Source organism: Schistocerca gregaria, chromosome 3, assembly GCF_023897955.1.
Source record: "Schistocerca gregaria isolate iqSchGreg1 chromosome 3, iqSchGreg1.2, whole genome shotgun sequence".
Classification (NCBI taxonomy): Eukaryota; Metazoa; Arthropoda; class Insecta; order Orthoptera; family Acrididae; genus Schistocerca; species Schistocerca gregaria.
In genome coordinates, this window is record NC_064922.1 from 916,902,829 (window position 1) to 916,925,270 (window position 22,442).

The window sequence follows — 22,442 nt, forward strand, 5'->3', positions numbered from 1 at the left end:
GTAAAAAAAAATATTTATGCAGTTCCTGTGAAGGGAAATGCCTATCTATGTTCCCTCGTTTCTTGGAAGTAGATCATAATTTTTTTACTGGGTCTGTAGGCATAAAATAACTATATTAGTACATCTATTAAATTTTATTTTAACCAATACTGCAGTGCAGCTAGAAACTAGATATTAAACAAAATGGGCAAAGGAAGGCGTGAAACGTAATTCGCTAGCCATAAGGCATTTCATAATGCAGTAAACAATCTTCCAACTAGCAAGACAATAGACATGAAGCGTTGCTCATCATTTCATTTCAGTAAATATCATAAATTAAGAACTCTACAGTGTAATCATGTTTTCAAGTTTGAGGGTGTTGTATTAATATGCTTTCTACAAAGGAATGTCAATAGAGAGGATAATGGCATTTTTTTTTACCTGTGCCTCTGAGAGGCACACACTAATGGCTTTTTTCCCAGGCGACTATCGCACAGCTGGGTGCCGACGACTCATTACGTCACGGTCACTTACCTTTCATACCGAAATATTTACGACAGCAGTTTCCGCTACAGTGACAGTCTCATATAAAAATATTTTCACAGGTTGAGAATTTGGGTTACAAATCTGTAGAAACAAAATCCTTTAAATATAATAGTGTCCAATAAATTTTCACCAGCATTGTAATACATTCATGCATTTACATACATTTCATAACTCTTAAAGAACGATTCTTGGTTTCCAACCACCTTTTTCACAAACCTGAGTCCCTAACCACTACTCATTATTCCTTACCTTATTCGTCGATATTTCTTCAATATTTTATCATAACAGATATGTAGCATAATCAAATAACTCATATAGCATCAGCTTATTGACCATAAACATACCACAACAGCATAATACACATAGTCATCGTAATAATAACATCATAACACCTCAGTCAACTCTCAAAATCGTCGTAGCGTCCTCGAATAATTTCAAAACCTAAAAAAAAATTCTCTGCTCATGTCAAGTGTCATCTGCCTCAAACGTACTTTAAAAATCATGATCCCATACTAAATACATCATTCAAAGCTCTCATAGTATAACAATGGTTCCGAAAAAATATGAACAGTTCACAAAGTACAGACAAATTCAATTTCGTAAGTGTGAAGTTATCCAACTGTGTAATTACGTAAACATCTGTCACTGATGTAGTAAAATGAATGTTTGTCTCTCCCAGTTAAATGATCAGATAGCTGTGTAATTCTGTGTTAGAGAAATATGGTACTAATGTGTAAAATTGTATAAGCAAATAACATGTTAGCTAGGGCTCCTTGTGCCTGCCAAACACATGGTACACAAAGTAGGCGTGTACCCCCCTGAGGGTTAATGTAATTATATTCTCAGATGTTACAGATTACAGCAATGGAATGAAATGTATCATGGAAAACCTTTGTATCATTGTATTTCAAATATCTTTAAAAATAAATGTTCTAAGTACAAAATTAGTCACTCAAATACGCGTACTGTAGTGCTAAACTGTGCGTCGTGTTGTAAGATAATCTCTGTGGAAGTGTCGTAGTTATCGTCCTCCGAAAGCTAAGTTCTACATAAGTCAATGTACTTACCTCATGATAAACAAAAGTGAAATGCTTTGCGTATAGATATCGTAGTTACTACGCTTATTGCCGTGTTGAAGTGAGTACTGTAGTGTAACGTATTGTTGTGCTACAGAAAAGGCTGTCTCATTGTAGCTATACCACAAAGGTACTACTAAAACATGTTTTACTTCCCATAATAATACAGAAAAAATGTGCAGATATAAAACAGATACAGTGCAAAAGCAACATTGTAAATTGTCACTCATTAGTAGCGTCGTGATAAAATCGTGTAGCTGTCACATAAACTAACCACTGAGTCATCTGGTATCTCACAGAAAGTACTTTAAATCCTGAATTTATTTTCAGGTAAACCAAAATGTTGCATTAAAATCTCATTAGCAGTACTGGTAAATGTTCTAAGTACGTCAGCCTTATTGTCGTTACGTAATCGTGCAACTAACAAGCAAGAATGTACACGCACAATAACACTATGACGTCTGTTCACTATAACAATGCATTTGTAATTTCTGTTTAAATAAGTTCTCTTGGTTCTTGACTGGATATTTAACTTCAAACATGGTTGCATGTTAACAGATTCTAAGTCTTGTGGATGAATGTCGTTGCCAGAATTCTTAAATGTTTTGAATTTACGTGTAGTAATGAACAGCTTATAGTCCAAATCATCGTATCGGCTGGTAACATATCGGTCATTGTTACGTTGTGTCGGCGGTTCCATCTCAAAATTCGGTGCACCTTGCCAATTTCTTTTATAATTTCCGAAATGCCCTGTGTTATTATTTCTAAGTCCCTCTATCCGTGTTGGAGCGCGAGTGTCCTTTGAAATACGTAATACTTGTATTACCTGTGTCAGCTGATCTTGCACTTCCCGGATTTCTCTTTGGTGTTGTGTATTAATTTGATTCTGATTTTGTTTGAATTTCCTAATTTGTTCGCACTCTTCTGTATCATTCAGATCATCATCTACCTTTGTAGATAAGTTAATGAACTGATCTGAAAGTTTGGCTAGTTTCTCCGATAGTGAACACATTTCCTCAGTGTGTTTTTCTGAACCAAGTTTCAGAGTGTACATTTGTGTTGAAATCGAATCTACTGTGTCCTTTAAGTTTTCCTGAGTTCTTGCAAGTTGCGTAACCGAATCGGTGGATGCAACTGAGTCCATTTTAGCTTGCAAGGTGTCGTGATTTTCACGAACAATAGTTTGCAGTTCTTTTATGGCTGCTTCATGATTCTGTAATGCATTTTCATGCGGAGAAAAAATAGGTTGAAAATGCTCACAAATTTGTGTTTTTACCTCATTACAGATTTTTTGGCATTTCGATTCAATGTTATGTAACTCAGTAGTTTAAACTTCACGTGTTTGTTCAAGTGTAGTGTCTAACTTTTGAAGCTTCTGCTGTGTTTGTCTCTGATTTTGTTCCATTGTGTCTAACTGTTGCTATGTTTGTCTCTGGTGCTGTTCCATTATGTCCAACTTTTGAAGATTTTGTTCCATTGTGTCCAACGTTTGAAGATTTTGTTCCATTGTGTCTAACTTTTGAAGCTTTGGTCCCATTTGTTGCATTAATTGTAATAACAGTGCACTGGTGTCTGAAACATGTTCCTTAGTGCTATTTGGCAATGCATTTGAACCGGCAACATTCGTAGTTTGAAAAACAGAAAATGTGTCTTTACTTATTTGAGAAAAAGGTGAGGACGCAAAACCTGAATCTACAGTATTTGCAAGATTGTATCCTGTCATTTCGGAATCCTGAGGCGAGCTGTTGCCGACCGATCGATCGATAACGCTTCCCTGTTCACTAATTGTTTCACTGCCTACACCATTATTTGCAACCCGCTCCATTTCCTTATGCACAATTACCAAATTACTACTTTGAACATTAGTTAATTCATTACATGGTAGCGCTAACACACTGCTTTCGTCTTCACTGTCATTTCTCTGTTTACTTTGGAGCCTAGTATTACATTTTTCACAGGCCATTATTGTCACAATATTTCACAAGACAACAGAAAGAAAGCACAATTTGAAGAGCAAAAATAAGAGAACACATTAACATATCACTGAAAATAATATCTAGTTAATTACAAGCGCAGCTGCGAAACACTTCGTGCAAAACCACATGTACGAGGGCTGCTATATATATTTCTGGCCTAATAATGAAAATACGAATATTTATCAACGAAAATGGTTTATTGTTTATCAAAATATTCTCCATCAAGATTTATACACTTTTGCATGCGCTCAAACCAATTTTCGAAGCACTTTTTCCACTCCGATTGAGACACCTCCAAAACATGGTTTTTGAATGCTGCAACAGCATCTTCTGGCGACGAAAATTGTTGACCACGCATTTTTTTCTTGATGTGTGGGAATAAAAAGAAGTCATTGGGTGCCAAGTCAGGGCTGTACGGCGGATGACCCATCACTTCGACGTTTTGGCCGGTCAAAAAGGCGCTGGTTTGAGCCGATGTGTGACAGCTCGCATTGTCATGGTGCACAATGATTCGTCTCCTCTTGTTCATTTTTCGAATTTCTTCGAAGACTTCAGGCAAACAAATGGTGGTGTACCACTCAGAATTGACCGTCCTACGTTGCTCAAGCGGAACAGTCGCCACATGACCAGTTTTGCCGAAGAAACAGGCGACCATTTGCTTCGAAGTGCTTCTTCCACGAACAACTTTCGTTGGATTTGGCTCGTCTTGGAAGACCCACACGGTCGATTGCTGTTTTGTTTCGGGCTCATACCCATAGATCCATGATTCGTCACCTGTGACGATCTTATAAACGTCTTTTGAAGCACCGCGATCGTATTTTTTCAGCATTTCTTTACACCAATCCACACGAGCTTTCTTTTGAGCGATTGTCAAATTGTGCGGGATCCAACGAGAACAAACCTTTTTTACGGCCAGGTGTTCATGCAATATCGAATGTATGCTGGTGGGAGAAATGCCTAGGCATGCCTCTATCTCACGGTATGTCACATGACGGTCTTGCATTATCAGTTCACGTACGGCATCGATGTTTTCTGGCACAACGGCTGTTTTTGGACGACCTTCACGGAATTCGTCTTTGAGCGAGCGTCGGCCACGATTGAATTCGTTGAACCAGTTTTTCACAGTGCTATAGGATGGTGCTTCGTCGCCATACAAAGATTTAAGTTCATCGATGCACTCTTGTCGTGATAATCCACGTCGAAAGTTGTGAAAAATGATCGCACGAAAATGTTCACGAGTTAATTCCATTTTTGTGCCAAATTGATTTCTTCAAGTCCCTGTAAAAGAAAAAAAATTGTCGTAAGTCAAAAAGTTCTGAGTACATTTATTCTAAAAAATGTCAAACTTTCCAATGGAAATGTCAGATTGCACCTGGCAACACTTAGTGTTGCCTAGGCCAGAAATATATATAGTAGCCCTCGTATGCCACAACTATCCTACTATACAACAATGAAAGACTGCAATTACAAAGTAAATTCTCTCTATGATTACGCGCCAGCAATAAACAAAAAATAAATGGTTCAAATGGCTCTGAGCACTATGGGACTCAACATCTTAGGTCATAAGTCCCCTAGAACTTAGAACTACTTAAACCTAACTAACCTAAGGACATCACAAACACACCCATGCCCGAGGCAGGATTCGAACCAGCGACTGTAGCAGCCTCGCGGTTCCGCACTGCATCGCCAGAACCGCACGGCCACAGCGGCCGGCAATAAACACAAGCTACACTAATTACACAAACTACAAGGAAAAAATCAGAAGATTCCAGTGAGGTATTCTCGGCTAAGGGTCGACATATGAAATGTCCCGTTAGAAAAATTATACACGACTGTGCTTAAACTGACACACAATAGTTTTTAGCGCAACGCAATCTGACTTTCAATAATCCCTACAAGAGAATGGCCCTGACTAACATTAACCTATATGTTTCACAAATCACTTATCTCACAAAAATCTTCGTTACTCGAACTACTGCAATACAGCGAGCGCCACTACTGCCAGCTAACTAAAAGATTTAAACTACGGAAGTCACTAACTACTGAGAGGCACAGTTAGCAAATGAAAGATTTTAATAGAGAACAAACAATGTATTTACCTTTATAGTCATAATATATATATATATCAGTTCATGACACCAATTCTTACAAATTTCAAAACTCCGCCATCTCTCTCCCCAAGTCCACCACTGCTGGCGGCTCACCTCCAACTGCGCAACGCTACGCGCTGTTAGCATCCAGCTGCCGCTGCCCAACACTACAATGGCGAGTATTACAACAATGCCAACCAGCCACAGACTGCACACGACACAGCCAGTGATTTTCAGAGCCCTACGTGGCGTTACCAATATAAAAACCTAAACAGCCTACTTACATAAGCTCTAGGGGACTCATGACCATAGATGTTAAGTCCCATAGTGCTCAGAGCCATTTGAACTATTTTTTTCCTATGAACTTGGAATGACGTCACAACGAACAGTAGAGAAGCTCTTCGTCAGAGTGATGAACAGCAAGCAGCAGGGGTTGGTTCAAAGGAGGAAAGAGTCAAGAAACAACTTCAAAGAAAATTAAATGTTCTGAGGAAACGAAAATCATAATAACATCTATTTAAATGAATACCGCGAAAACTACTTTTTTCGATATTTAGTAATCATTTTCTAAAAAACCGTACAGTAATGAGATGTGGCACCATATTTTAGACAATACATGGTATGAAACCTCAGTTTCTCCAGCTGTATACAATGTTTAAGCAGCAAGAGTGATTGCAGCCGGGTGACGTCTTCGACAACTGCCGATATGTAGACATGTCCACACTCTGTGATTTTAATGGCAAAACTGCTATACGTACGCGTTCAACAGGGAAATTTGAAACCTCGATTTACAGAGCGATTCCAGAAGGCTAACGCACGCGCGCGCGCACACACACACACACACACACACACACACACACACACTTAAGTTGGCGCCACCACACAACCACAGATGACCGACATCAGTGGTTGTCGGTTGTGAAATGTAATATGCAAACGGAAAGGTAGCATTAACTCTGACCCTTCGTATTTTGACGAGGGTGCGAGCTGGATTACATGCATAATTTAAGCAAAAACCTCCTTCTCTTTTTATAAGGTCACTTGCCTATTTAATTTCTACTGCTTCCTTAATTACACCGTCCCTATAACTGAAAGTACATGCCAGAAAGTCTGAGTCGTTATATTCTATAGGACGACTGGTACCAAGATAATTTTCTGTAACAGCAGATTTTCTCGGCTGTTTTAAGTGTGTGTGTGATACTTATGTTCAATACACAGATCCATCACAGGTCTAATAGTCTGACCAATACTGCCATTTGTGATGGAAATGTTGCCCATATAAGGCAGAAAGGCCGTAGACGTCTTTGTGCCACATTCGTATTATCATCACCTAGAAGCAATTGAAATTAAACAGGCATGTGACCTTATAAATAGAGATGTAGGTTTATGCTTAAAATTTGCTTGGAATCCTGCTCTCTCTCTCTCTTGTAAAAAAAAAAAAAAAAAAAAAAAAAAACAGGGACAAAGTTACTGCTACGTCTCCCATTGTGTATTAACTTACGCTATCTATAACACTTCTGACGTTCTCCCTTGCACAACGCTTACTTGCTGCAGTTTTGCCTTGTAAATGGTAGTGTGCACCTGTCGGAATATCGGCACTGTAGTAATTTATTTGCCTACATTTTTAAAGTTCATACTTCAGGTATTACATGCTGCTTTGTGAGAGAAAAATAATAAAAATTTTCCGATAACATATTGTCAAACAACAAGTATTGTAAGAGATGGTCTGCTTGTGCCAAAGACATAATTCTTCGCACACTTCTCAAGAATATACAGCACGAGCAACATGCAAAGTTTTATAAAACAACATTTATACGAGGATGGCTTGAAAAGTTCTCGGAACGGGACAGAAAAAAATACTTACAACACTGAAACTTTTTTTGTTTTTCAGTGTAGCCTCCATGTAGATTAGTGCACTTGCTCCAACGATGTTCCAGTGCCTTGACCCCATCTCGAAATGAGTTTCCTCCAGGCCGACAAAATAGTTGTCAACTACGGCTATCAATTCTTCTTTTGAAGTGAATCTTCGTCTACCAAGAAAAAATTTTCATTTTTGGTAGGAGATGGCAGTCTGACGGAGCCAGATGAGGTGAATAATGCGGGTGTGGCAACAATTCAAACCTTAGTTCATGTAATTTTACCATGGAGACGGCACATGTGTGCTGGCGCCCGTCAAGAGTCACGGCACGCATCGTGGATAGTTTTTTCATATCTGATTCAGTTAAAACGTGATACAACCTTTTAAATGACGTCTGGCAAGCGTCAGCAGTTTCACGCACTTTCAATCGGCGATCATCCATGACCGTTTTGTGCACTTTTGCTATGATTTGTGGAGAAGTGACACATCTTGTCCGACCGCTGTGGGGATCATCATCTAAGCTCTAAAAAATGGTTCAAATGGCTCTGAGCACTATGGGACTTAACATCTAAGGTAATCAGTCTCCTAGAACGTAGAACTACTTGTACCAAACTAACCTAAGGACATCACACACATCCATGCCCGAGGCAGGATTCGAACCTGCGACAGTAGCAGTCGTGCGGTTCCGGACTGACGCGCCTAGAACCGCTCGGCCACTTCGGCCGGCAGCTAAGCTTTCCCGACAAAATTTAAATTCATTTGTCCACTTGGCAACAGTTCAATAGGAAGGAGCAGAGTCCCTCAGTGTATTCTAGAAATGGCATGAATGTCCATTGCTTTCAAACCTTTCTTTACGAAGCACTTAATCACTGCTCGAATCTAGATTTTTTCCATTTTCGCAAATCACAAAGCGGGAACGAAACAAAGCCACGTCACCGCCACAACTCTCTTCCAAGAGCACTGATCTCGCACGTGTTTACAGACAACAGTCCTATAAATACCACGTGAACAACTCGTTGCGCTAGTGCTGGCATCTCGTATTGAATCCGAAAACTTTTCAAACCACTCTCGTACTTTTTGAGAAGATTATACCTAAAGGGGATAATATTACATATTTAAAATTAAATTTTGTTAAGTAACGCTGTATTATATTTTGAATTTGACAATCTACAGTCATGAAAACTTATACAAATGGTTGCTTAAGATTTACAGCACGTCTAATAAAATATTCGTTGAAAAGGTCTGAGATCTTTAAGAGGTTTAACTGTTTATGTTCATAAGTGCAAGCGCAAGTTCCTTAAAGTTGTTGTTTACAACCTTCCGCTACCACAGTCGTTGAAACACAGCCTAAAAAGGAAACAATGGTGGTCCTAAGGAACAACACAAAACTGTCAACTGTATGTCTGGTAGGTAAGGCTCCCTCTCATATACTATACGAGTACTACCCAAACACGACATTACTGCACTTGGCCTCCGCGTTGACAATACAGCAAACAGAAACTACATCTATATTTCGACTGTCGTATAGAATGCGGAAGTCCGAATGGCTTCCCGCGCAAATTGCCTGGTTGTTAAAACAGCAGAGAATAATCTGATCGGCTTCAGGAGCACACGTAAACAAACACACGAGCCGACAGAAGCGCAGTCGCTCCCAGGTGGTATAATATTGTGGTCTACTAATACAACAAACGACCCTCTCAGTTCATTAAAAAGCGGCAGTGACGATTTGTTTTGGTTTGGCGCTGGCATCTGCTGGCAGCGAAAGTGGTTCATCGACCGATGCGGCCGAGTTTCTGACGTCGACGTCCTTGGCAGAGGTAAGCTGGCAGACACGGCAAGGAGCCGCGTCTGAGCTGCCGCGATGAGTACGGACTGCCTGTCTGCGTTCTCCAGGAGAATCGGCTGGCTCAGCACTTGGTTGTGTCTGCCTGGTCCGTACTTTGGGAACAGCTGTGCCTCTGTAACTGTTTTCACCACTCTGAGCTCTTTGAATTTACAGTCGAAATCTCCACCAAGTATCGACAGTCCACCTTACACTAACTACCTAGAATGGCCATGACACTATCTACCAAAGACCCTCGACCAAAGCATCCTGGCGGCCCGTGTGGCCGAGCGGTTCTAGGCGCTTCACTCTGGAACCGTGCGACCGCTACGGTCGCAGGTCTGAATCCTGCCTCCGGCATGGATGTGTGTGATGTCTTTAGGTTAGGTTTAAGTAGCTCTAAGTTCTAGGGCACTGATGACCTCAGATGAAGTCCCATAGTGCTCAGAGCCATTTGAACCAAAGCATCCCCTTCTGGTAGTAACAGTAAAATTACTTATATAGTTACATTAATAACAAAAAACAACAACAATAACTGCAAACTTAGGATGATACGCACTCATTTCTGAAGTGCTTGTCGATTTCCTAAGCGGTTTAATATGTAATAGGTACGCCAAGATTAATCATGTCTATGTGTTACTTCATAGTCTACAGGTACTGAAAACGTACCTGATGTTTTACGTAGACAATGAAGTGACCCATGGCTTGGGAAATGAACAAGAAATATACAGGCTGATTCAAAAGTAACTGTACACGCTTCGTGGTTGTATCGTCCGGATTAAAAGAAAATTAATATGTTAATGTTCCCGAGCTGTGATGCATAATTCATTACATCGTGGGCCAGTACAAGCTTTCAGCGTGTAGTGTTTGCCTACATATCGACTGATGTTGCGCATTTCAATCGGGACGCAAGAGAGAATCTTAGCGTGGTTTATCCCGATAAGGTCGTACAGGACCAGTTGCTTCGTTCGCCAGCTCTCCATATCTTAATCAGTGGACCTTTTTACCTTTGATACCATCTCAAGGAGCTCGTGTGTGGTATCGTGATTGAGGGTGTAGCACAACTACAACAGCGAACTGAAAATAGCTCTGCAGCTGTGCAGAATGAGATGACCAGAACCTGAAACATTCCGAGAGTGGTAACAGGTCCAGCATGTGATTGTCGGCGTCTATGTGGACACCATTTTGAACATGTCCTGGAGTATATGTACAGTATGGAGCTGAGTTGAGTTTTGTGTCCCTTTGCGTCTTTACTTTCCGAGAGGAATTAATTTTGTGTTGTTTGTGTTGATCTTGTGAAACATATTCCACTGCGTAGTTCTGAAATAAAGCAATTCCAGGTAAAACTTTTTTAACGTTTTACTCATATATTGATGCATGCACTACACCCATAAACTGTGTACCGTTACTTTTGAATCACCCTGTATATATTCGTTCACACACTGGCACCTATACCTAAGGAGAATAGCATAAACTTTTTCACATGATAGTGAGAGGCTTGAACACGCACTGTCTTCCAAAAGGTCGTAGCAGTGACTTATTATCTACTGCCATGGTCCAATGTCTTAGTCACTTGCTCACCCAAACAAAAAGCAAACAAAATTAAATTGCATCAATGGAAAAGGCACACACATGGAACCAAATATCTATAAAACTCTTATTCCTTATACCACCCCAAAACATTTTCCTAACCTCCCACTGGGTTACTACATAAATAAATTCAGTAACCACCAATTTAAATTTTAAGTTTTTCTAAGAACCGCGTTATTTCTGCTTTGCCAGCGACTGATGGCTAGCAATTTTACATCATCACATAATGGGAATTGACAATCACGTTTGGCACAAAGGAAGGGACAAGCTCAATCTTCACCATTGTTTCTCCCAGATTCTCTTCTCTCTAAACTTGAGCACCGCATTTAGTCAAATGTATCCAAAATATTGCCGTTCTAGTACATGCCGACTGAAGTAGTGTTCCCGTAACACCGCTCTATTACATGGTTACTGAACTTGTGTTACTCACTATTTAGTGAAACACAAAACGAAATCCAAGTTAAGGAACATTAAGGCAGCAAAGTAACATATGGGCTAAATGATTTAAACTAGGCCTCATTGGTGCTCTCTGTTTCCAAAGAAGCGTGCATCCTAAGAGCAAATAATAGCTTGATAGCGGACGTTAGTTAACTATCTTTCCTTAGCGATTGGTGATCATTTACTGTATAAATTTCTATAGGTTTTTGACAAAAAGACTGCGATGCACATCGCCCACTTCATACCAGATATTCTTCCACGTGGTTTTGCTCACCGTTTCTCATTCTCCCCTGGGAAGTAAAATCTCCATATTTTTCACGGGGAACTGTAGGTGACCAAGCATTAATTTCGAGTGGGTAGTGACAATGAGAGATTATTCAGGAGGTCACCCTTCTCTTTATTGATTACGTTCGCTTTTCGGGGGTTCCTTCGTTTCCACGGCCCATTTGCATATTTCTTGCGTCACGACAATGTGATCTGCTGGACTAATTGCCGTGCTGGTGGTAGCTATTTTGCCCTTTTGGCTTAATTGATCGAGGCGCTAGGCATTGCGTCGCAGACAGGAGTTTTGTTCGCTTACCCTTTGTGCATTTATTCCGTTGCGTTCAGTCCGGAACTCATCCAAATCTGAGAATATATCAAGAGATTCTTCTACTGACTCTGGCAGAAGAGTGGCTGTCTTCTTACCGACTCACGCATTAGCTGAGTGGCGACTGCGACGAGCTTTTCTTGGACAAGCTGTGAGCCCACGTTCTGCACAATACAGACCTACTGCAGGAAGACATCGAGCAGGTCATAAATAGGAGGCTTCGATCACAGTCTGAGCAGTGTGTTGGCCGTACCTAAATATGTCGGTGAAAATATCGGAGCTGGCCGGCGTGGCCGAGCGTTTCTAGGCGCTGTAGTCTAGAACCGCGCGACCGCTAAAGTCGCAGGTTCGAATCCTGCCTCGGGCATGCATGTGTGTGATGTCCTTAGGCTAGTAATGTTTAAGTAGATGTAGGTTCTAGGGGAGTGATGACCTCAGAAGTTAAGTCCCATAGTGCTCAAAGCCATTCGAACCATTTGAAAATGTCGGTCAGTTGCTCCGTCGAAATATTATGGAGTTATCAGAACGACGTCAGGCGTCTCGCCCTAGAGCTGTTTTTACGAGCATCAAATATATTCACAGTAGCGAATATGAACCTCCTCCAGCTCTATAATAGAATGATGAAAATGAAAATTTGTGCGCGACCTGATTCCGAGCACGCTTTCTATGTGGGTATTTCACTGGGGCTTTTCACACTCTGCTTCTGACTCCATTCTGAGAAATTCTGCCTTCAGTTTGCTAAGGCAAGTTGTGTAATTTTTGCACAAAAACTGTTGCCACAGCCTAACCATGGCCTCTAATTAGAGTCCAACCTAGTTCATTTTCGGGCACTTATTATGTATTACCGATCTAAACCATTCGGTGAAACTTTTTGTGAAGTAATGGTCGATCTTCGTATAGAGATAATTGCGAATTTTGAAAGTGAATCAGTGAATTTCTTCATATGCACCGATAACATCTTTAAGAAAAGAAACTGATAGTGATAGATATACATAAGTACTTTCGAAAATATATAAACACGCGTAATTTTGCATTGCACGGAGTGTAACGGCCGAAAAATGTTCCCAGAATTTTTGTAAATCGGCAGCTGCATGCGGCGGCACGCAATAATGTTGTGGGTACCAACACCCAGGTGTTTGGCACACTCCCAGTCGCAGGGCTAGTGTGGCAAGCATAGTCCCGAGCTGATGCGGTCGCTCATGGCTGCCAAGTAGGTGGAATTCTCCTCACGGTTTAACTATCAAGATTTTTACCAAGGTGGCAGCCGGGAGACTCACAATCGGAACTGCCAACGTCTCCGGCACTCAGTCTAAAATCGGTATATCGACGCAGGGCAAAACACCAGGTACAGAAACCTTCGTGTTACCCAACATCTCGTCACAGCACAGTGCTCATTCCAGTTATTAGTTTCTGATGCCAGGCGATCTACCTAATGTGACACTCTGATGAATGGTGTGCTCCCGACTACGAACCCCAGTGCTGTGGCGACAGTGGAGCCTATATATGTTGCTCCATTGATAGTGACTGGGCGAAATATCTACATATATAGGGTGGTCCATTGATAGTGACCGGGCGAAATACCTCACGAAATAAGCATCAAACGGAAAAACTACAAACAACGAAACTCGTCTATCTTGAAGGGGGAAACCAGATGACGCTATAGTTGGAACGCTATATGGCGCTGCCATAGGCCAAACGGATATCAACTGCGTTTTTTTTTAAATAGGAACCCCCATTTTTATTACTTATTCGTGTAGTATGTAAAGAAATATGAATGTTTTAGTTGGACAACTTTTTTCGCTTTGTGATAGATGCCACTGTAACAATCACAAACGTATAAGTACGTGGTATCACGTAACATTCCGCCACTGCTGACGGTATTTGCTTCGTGATACATTACTCGTGTTAAAATGGACCGTTTACCAATTGTGGAAAAGGCGATGTCGTGTTGATGTATGGCTATTGCGAACAAAATGACCAACGGGCATGTGCTATGTATGCTACTCGGTATCCTGGACGACATCATCCAAGTGACCGTACCGTTCTTCGGATAGTTACGTTATCTAAGGAAAGAGGAAGTGTTCAGGCACATGTGAAACGTCAACCACGACCTGCAACAAATGATGATGCCCAATTAGGTGTTCTAGCTGCTGTCACAGCTAATCCGCACATCAGTAACAGACAAACTGCGCGAGAATCGGGAATCTCAAAAACGTCGGTGTTGAAAATGCTGCATCAACATCGATTGCACCCGTACCATGTTTCTATGCACCAGGAATCGCATGGCGACGACTTTGAACGTCGTGTACAATTCTGCCACTGGGCACAAGAGAAATTACGGGACCATGGCATATTTTTTGCACGCGTTCTATTTAGCGACGAAGCGTCATTCACCAACAGCGGTAACGTAAACCGGCATAATGTGCACTATTGGGCAACGGAAGAGACACGATGGCAGCGACAAGTGGAACATCGGTGACCTTGGTGGGTTAATGTATGGTGCGATATTATGGGGTGAAGGATAATTGGCCCCCATTATATCGATGGCAATCTAAATTGTGCAATGTATGCTGATTTCCTACGTAATGTTCTACCGATGTCACTACAAGATGTTTCACTGCATGACAGAATGGCGATGTACTTCCAACATGATGGATGTCCGGCACATAGCTCGCATGCGGTTGAAGCGGTATTGAATAGCATATTTCATGACAGGTGGACTGGTCGTCGAAGCACTATACCATGGCACGCACGATCACCGGATCTGACGTCCCCGTATTTCTTTCTCTGGGGAAAGTTGAAGGATATTTGCTATCGTGAGCCACATGTTTATCACTATTACAGCGCCATCTATCACAAAGCGAAACAAATGGTCCAACGAAAACATTCATATTTCTTTACGTGCTATGCGAATATGTAATAAAAAACGGTGGTTCATATTTAAAAAAAAACGCAGAAGTTTGACGTATGGCAGCGTCATCTAGAGTGCCAGCCATAGCGCCATTTGGTTTCCCCCTTCAAGCTAGAGAAGTTTTGTTCTTTGCAGTTTTTCTGTTTGACGCTTATTAAGTAAGAGATTTGGCCCAGTCACGATCAATCTATTCTCTTGTGAATGTAAAAGAACTGCTGTTTCTTGCGTTGGTTGATGATCAGTCACTTCAGTAAACCGATTGACAAGTTCTTTGCCGATATCGTGAAGTGTTGCAATTTTGAGTCGAGACGAGGGTTTAAATCCTGCAACTGTACGATGGTCCGGCCGCGGTGGCCGAGCGGTTCTAGGCGCTTCAGTCCGGAACCGCGCTACTGCTACGGTCGCAGTTTCGAATCCTGCCTCGGACATTGATGTGTGTGATGCCCTTAGGTTAGTTAGGTTTAAGTAGTTCTATGTCTATGGGACTGACGACCTCAGCTATTAAAACCTATAGTGCTCAGAGCCATTTGAACCATTTTTGTATTTTTGAGTCACCAGTCTTCTGACTGGTTTGATGCTGCACGCCACTAATTCCTCTCTTGTTCCAACATCTTGATTTTAGAGTAGCACTTGTAACCTACGCACTCAGTTATTTTCTGGAAGTACCCCAGTCAAATTCTAAAGAAAGCAGTCGCTAGCAGATGAGAGAATTACCAGACTACCAGTTTAATATGCCACGGTTGCAAATACTTACACGAATTCTATACAGACGAACGGAAAAACTTGTAGTAGCCGATATCGGGGAAGATCAGTTTGGATTCCGTAGAAATGTAGCAACACGCGAGGCAGTACTTACTCTATGACTTATCTTAGAAGATAGGATAAGGAAAGACAGTCCTACATTTATAGCATTTGTAGACTTAGAGAAAGCGTCTGACAATGTTGACTGGAACACCAAGTTCTGAAGGTGGCAGTGATAAAATACAGGCAACGAAAGGTTATTTATAATTTGTACAGAAACCATATGGCAGTTATAAGAGTCGAAGGGTACGGAAGCAGTGGTTGGGAGGGAATGAGACAGGGTTGCAGCATATCCCCTATGTTATTCAATCTCTGTATTGGTCTGCAGCAAGGGAAATAAAAGAAAAATTTGAAGTAGGAATTAAAAATCAGAGAGAAGAATAAAAACCTTGACGTTTGCCCATGACATTGTAATTGTTCCGCCGTAACGTCAAGGGCCAGCAAATCGGCCAAGAACATCAGAGCAGAGAGTGCTGTGAGACGACGTCAGCCAATAGTACGCTGACGACGACGAGACACCAGGGCCCTCTACAAGAAGAGGACGTAAGAGCCGCGCCACACGGCCGTGGCCCAGTTGAAGTCTAGCCGTTCTACGAACGCTACTGCAGCGAATTAGGAAATGTATTGTTTTCACTTGTATTAGGACTTGTATATATTGAAGAGATGGATTATGTTTCATGTTTCCCTTTGCTTGTGACATTCATTGTAAATTTCACAAAATTTAAGTATTGTCATTTATTTACTTTAATAAAATCCATTAACACGATTTGCTTGACTTGTTGTCTAGATATCCGAGAGAGCAGGTTTCCTAGGAACACTATGTAAGACGAGTGGACAGGACACAACAGTAATTCTGTCAGAGACAGCAAAGGACTTGGAAGGGCAGTAGAATGGACTGGACAGTGTCTTGAAAGAAGGATACAAGACGAACATCAACGAAAGCAATACTAGGATAATGGAATGTAGTCGAAATAAATCAGGTGATGTCGAGGGAATTAGGTTAGAAAATCAGTCACTTAGAGTAGTAGATGAGTTTTGCTGTTTGGACAGGAAAATAGCTGATGATGGTCGAAGTAGAGAGGATAGAAAATGTAGACTTGCGATGGATAGGAAAGCGTTTCGGAAAAAGAGAAATTTGATAAAATCGACCTTAGATTTAAGTGTCAAGATGTATTTACTGAAAGTATTTGTGTGGAGTATAGCCATGTATTGAAGTGAAATGTGAACGATAAATAACGTACACAACAAAAGAATGGAAGCTATCGAAACGTGGTGCTACAGAAAAATGCTAAAGATTAGATGGGTAGGTCACGTAACTAATGAGGAGGTACTCAATAGAATTGGGGAGAAGAGGACTTTTTGGCACAACTTGACTATAAGAAGACATGTTCTGAGACATCAAGGTGTCACCGAATTTAGTATTAGAGAGAAGGGTGAAGGGTAAAAATCGTGGAGGGAGACCAAGAGATGAATACACTAAGCAGTTTTGGAAGGATGTAGGTTGCAGTAGTTACTCGGAGATGAAGAGGCTTGCAAATGATACCGTAGCGTGGAGAGCTGCATCGAAACCTGTGTTTGGCCTGAGGACCGCAGCAACAACAACACTCCAGTCTCTATTTACCAGTGCAGTTTTTACGTTCTACGGCTCCCCCTACTACACCGGCGAGAAGTTGGGAATTTAACCCAGGATATTGGTGCAAAGTACCATGATTGGGAACTTTAGCGACCAGCTCTCCTTAAATACCAGGAATGAAAATTTTATCTACCAGCAGTGCTCGGATAGGATACCTTTGAATCGAGCACAACGGCAGAGGCGAGCGTTTACTACCTCGGCTACGGAGGTAGTTAAATCCAACAGTGAAATGCATGAAGACAAAGAGGGACCGAAAAGCAATATAACACAAGAAATGTTAATTTTATTTTATACGTTCAAAGTAATGTGTCCATACTATATTAAACGGATCTCATCTCATTTATCAAAACTCGCCAATAAAGATTTATTATCTTGAAAAGAATCTTCATTTCACTTAGCTTTGGCGAACTAGGAAAGGGAGGACCCAAGGAACGCAGCATTTTTATTTCGAATAAATCGGTTGCATTACAATTGTTTCACTAACAGAGCTCTGAACAAAACAGCCTAACAAATGTAATTCTTTTCGAATTTTAGAGAAAACGTGGTTCAATTCAGTAACAATACCAGTAAAGGTCTTCTCCTTTTAAATGTACGTTCAGATATTTTCCATAGTTTGGTGATGAGTGAAAAGAGTGTGAGTCATACTGTCGCACTTGTAATAATATTTTTTTGGGGCGTCCATTCACAGTTTCAGTGAACGTATTTCATTTCTGTTATGGCAGATACTGTGCAAGTTAATTATCTCTTTATTATATATATATACTAGGCCTTCATATTTGTCTGTAACATATTGTCCCAGAAGGAAAAGAAGCGTAGCTCCTAAGACCGTCTCCAACAGAGGTTTTAGCGAATAATACTTGGATGTAAGCAATAGCTGCACACTGAACATCACTCTGTCCCACAAGTAGATCATGTAAAATCTAGCTTGAAACAGGCCACTGCAATTTCACGGTAGAGAATGAAAGCTATGGAAAGATCCCGTTACAGAGGTGAAAGGTCGTAGTAATTGACGGAAAGTCATCGAGTAAAACAGAACTGATTTCTGGCGTTCCCCATGGTAGTGTTACAGGCCCTTTGCAATTCATTATCTATATAAAAGATTTGGGAAACAATCTGAGCAACGCTCTTAGGTTTTTTGCAGGCGAAACTGTCGTCTATCGACTACGTCATCAGAAGAACAAAAGAAACTGCAAAAGGATTTAGAAAAGATATCTGAATGGTGCGAAAATTGGCAGTTGACCCTAACTGACGAAAGGTATGAGATCATCCACATGAGTCCTAAAAGAAATTCGTTAAACTTCGGTTACACGATAAATCAGTCTAATCTAAAAGCCGTATATTCAACTAAATGCCTAGGTATTGCAATTACGAACAACTTAAATTGGAAGGACCGCATAGAAAATGTTGTGGGGAAGGCTAACCAAAGACTTTGGTTTGGCACGACACTTAGAAAATGTAGAATATCTACTAAAGAGATTGCCTACACTACGCTTGTCCGTCTTGTCTTAGAATACTACTGCGCGGTGTGGGATCCTTACCAGATAGGACTGACGGAGAACTTAGAAAAAGTTCAAAGAAGGGCAGCACGTATTGTATTATCTCGAAATATGGTAGAGGGTGTCACAGAAATGATACAGGATTTGGGCTGGACGTAATTAAAAGAAAGGCGTTTTTCGTTGCGACGGAATCTTATCGCGAAATTTCAATCACCAACTTTCTCCTCCGAATGCGAAAATATTTTGTTAACACCGATCTACATAGGGAGAAACGATCACCACGATAAAATAAGGGAAAGAGATAGGTGTTCTTTCTTTACGCGCGGTATACGAGATTGGAATAATAGAGAATTGTGATGGTGGTTCGTTGAACCCTGTGCCAGGCACTGAAATGTGATTTGCAGAGTATCCATGTAGATGTAGATGTAGATGTTAGCCGATCAGTTACTTTTTAAACTCCAACATTTTATATTTACGTTTGCGATGGTATCGATCACATTCCAACTATTTGCTGATATAAATTAAAATAATTGTACATGTTGTGACTCAATAAAAATGAAAGTAGCTCAGCCTGTCGTTATTGTTTCTATCATGGGTACGTTTACCTAAACCAAAAGCCATTGCTATAAATATCCAACGGACAAAGATCCGGACAGTACTCACACCAAGGCATCCCTGATTAATTTACAAATGAAAGAGGAGGCATTACCACAGGGATGGCTAAAGCTGTTACAATTTTCGGCGGCTTCTACACTTCAGGTCTTCCATTTCATCTCGTTATTATTGTGCACCGAATATGGTAAGATATTCGGGGCTGTTAATATCTGGCGCATCCATTAACAGGACATATCTATTCCTAGAAGTGGAAATTACTATGGAGTTGAAAAGGAAAAGGTTGGACTTGTAATCCCAAAGTAGCTGGAATGGCAATCACCGAACCGAATGAACAAAGGAATTATTTACTTTTATATTATCATTTGACGAGACACACACTTTTCCACTGTTCTACCTCCAGTATGTATTAAACATTCGACTTGTATTCGTGAGGGGTCTGGCTGTACATATAGGAAATATTGGAAAGGTTCCGTATGTAAAACAAGAAATGTTTCCGTGAAGTATCTGGAGTTAATTTTGAAGTGTAATCTCGAATGTAGCATGTCAATCAGTATATGACGATCATTTGCTTTTTAAATCACGTGGTGATACATAAACAGTCAGTGCAGATGATTATCTGAATTTAGAAATGCTGATAAAGAGAAAATATATATAACGCGATTGCTCGTCGATGTTGTTAAACGGAACAACTATACATACGAGGTGGGTTAAAAAAGAGTTGGGAAATTTCTGTTTCCACTGGTTTGTATCAATCCGATTCGCGCAGTTTGTTGTTGTTGTGTTGTTAAAAATGTCTGAAACGTACGTGTACACTTGTAGACGATTTCAGTTTTCAGGAAGTTACATGTGTTTAGTTACGAGTGGCGATTACTGATTTGTTTTAAAAATGGATCAGAGAATTTGCATTAAATGTATCTATAAAATGGAATAAATTGTAATGACGTCTGGGAAATATTGAATATTACTTTTGTGAGTCTGCTGTGAGTAAAATAAAGGTTTGCGACTGGTATAAACGTTTCGAAATGGGCCTTGAAGAGGCTGAAGGTGACGAACCCCCTGGACGCCCGAGCCCATCAACTATAGACGAAAACATGGGAAAAGTGAAAGGGATGTTTATGGAAGATCGACGAATCACAGTCACAGAAGCTGCTGATGATGTCTGAATATCAATTGGCTCATCCTATAATATCTTTTCGGCTCTGTTCGGTATGAAGCCTGTTATAGCAAAATCTGTGCCAAGGTGTGTTGAATTTCGAGCAAAAACAGTTGTAAATGGATGTTGCTCAGGAGTCATTAAATGAAATGCACTACGATGCACTGAAACGTGTAATTAAAAAATGAAGAAACGGCAGTGTATAGGTATGACGTCAAAAAGACGACCCAAAAGACGAAGTGTAGGCATTCTGGATCGCCAAGGTCGAAAACGCTCGGCAAGTGCGGTTGAAAGCGAAGCTTCTGCTCACTAGTTCTTCGATTTTACCGGTATAATGCATCACGAGTTCTTACCGAAAGATCATATGATTAGTAAGGAGTAATACCTACAAGTTCAACGCCGTTTGTGGAAAGCAGCCCGAAAACAAACGCCCGGATTTGTGGCGAAACATTTCTTGGCTTTTCCAACACGGTAAAGAACCTTCTGACACTTCATTGCTTGCTCATGAATTTTCGGCGAACAATAATACTGTAATGATGCCCTATCTCAATTTCACATATATGGCCGATTGCGACTTTTTTCTGTATCCTAGTATAAGGAGAACCTTAAACGTCCGTTGTTTCACGAGCCTAGATGACATTACAGGGAGGTTGAGCACCTTTGGCCCGAAAAAGCATGTTTTTTGAGAATAATTTTCTCGGGATGTGTTATAAATGTTATTGTTAAGTTTGGTCAAAATGTTTATTGATATTTTCACTACAAACTGGAAATTTTTCGACCGGAAATGTTGAAGCGCAAAGGCGGAAGTGCCGTGGGAACGAAACTAAATCTCGATGTAAACCTCCATGCGTGGTATGTCACAGGTCAGCCGGCTCGTCTGAAATCAAAATTGAGTTCACTTTAGAGAGGTATATAAGATTCTTTGGGAGTTTCACCTCGCTTAAGTATTTGGACCATAGGAATCAATATTGCGGCCATTTTAAAAATAGGTTTTTCTCATCGATTTTTCAACTTCGTCGGCCAAGTAAAAACATTTATAGTTGATGGATCGGAATAAAAGTCGTACACCTCCAAGACAATTTAATTAGCTTCGTCGGAAACAGAATCATGCCATACAGTTGAGTAGATTTGAAGTTACCATACTGCGCGATAGAAAAAAGATATTTCGAGAAAAACGCGTTTTAAGTTTTGACTACATATAAATGTAATTTTATGCAACTTACGTTCAATCTGCTATTTCGGGTCCATAAACAAGTCCTTCCTCTTCCTCATAGAGGGCGTTCTGCTCGATCTTGGCCATCCTGCGCTGCTCCAGATCCGCTCGTATGGCCGGTGACAAGCGGTTTTCGGCCGCTTGAATCGGGTGGTCGTCTGAATGCTTGGCGAACTGAGTCAAATAGAGTCCCAGCGTGACGTCCATGCTTGTCATGGTCTTCAGAATTGCTGAATGCGCTTCGCTGAAGCTGCTCACGGCCAGGAAAGTCGCAATCTTCATAGTCTTCGCACCAGAATGAAAATGCTTGAGGGCTAACTTCCAGACACAGGCGTGCAAACTTTTAAATTTCGTGTGTTTCCTTCCAAGCACTGGTACAATAGCTCGTCCTCCGAAAAAAAGTGCGTAAAAAAAGCCGATTTCAGGCAGGTGCATTTTTTGTTCAACCGCGAATAACAAACATTTCAGTTCCGTAATCGGAAAAACCTTTCTAGGGGTGGGTTCTAAACACTTGCATGGATCCAAAAATGCAATTAAAAATCGATTTTTTGATCCAAAAGATAGTAAACCTCCCCTTATAAGTGATTTTTTCGAAGCTCTAACTGCTATGCGAAAGATCAAGTTTCAGAAGTTTTTCTGGGATTGGAAGGTGCGTT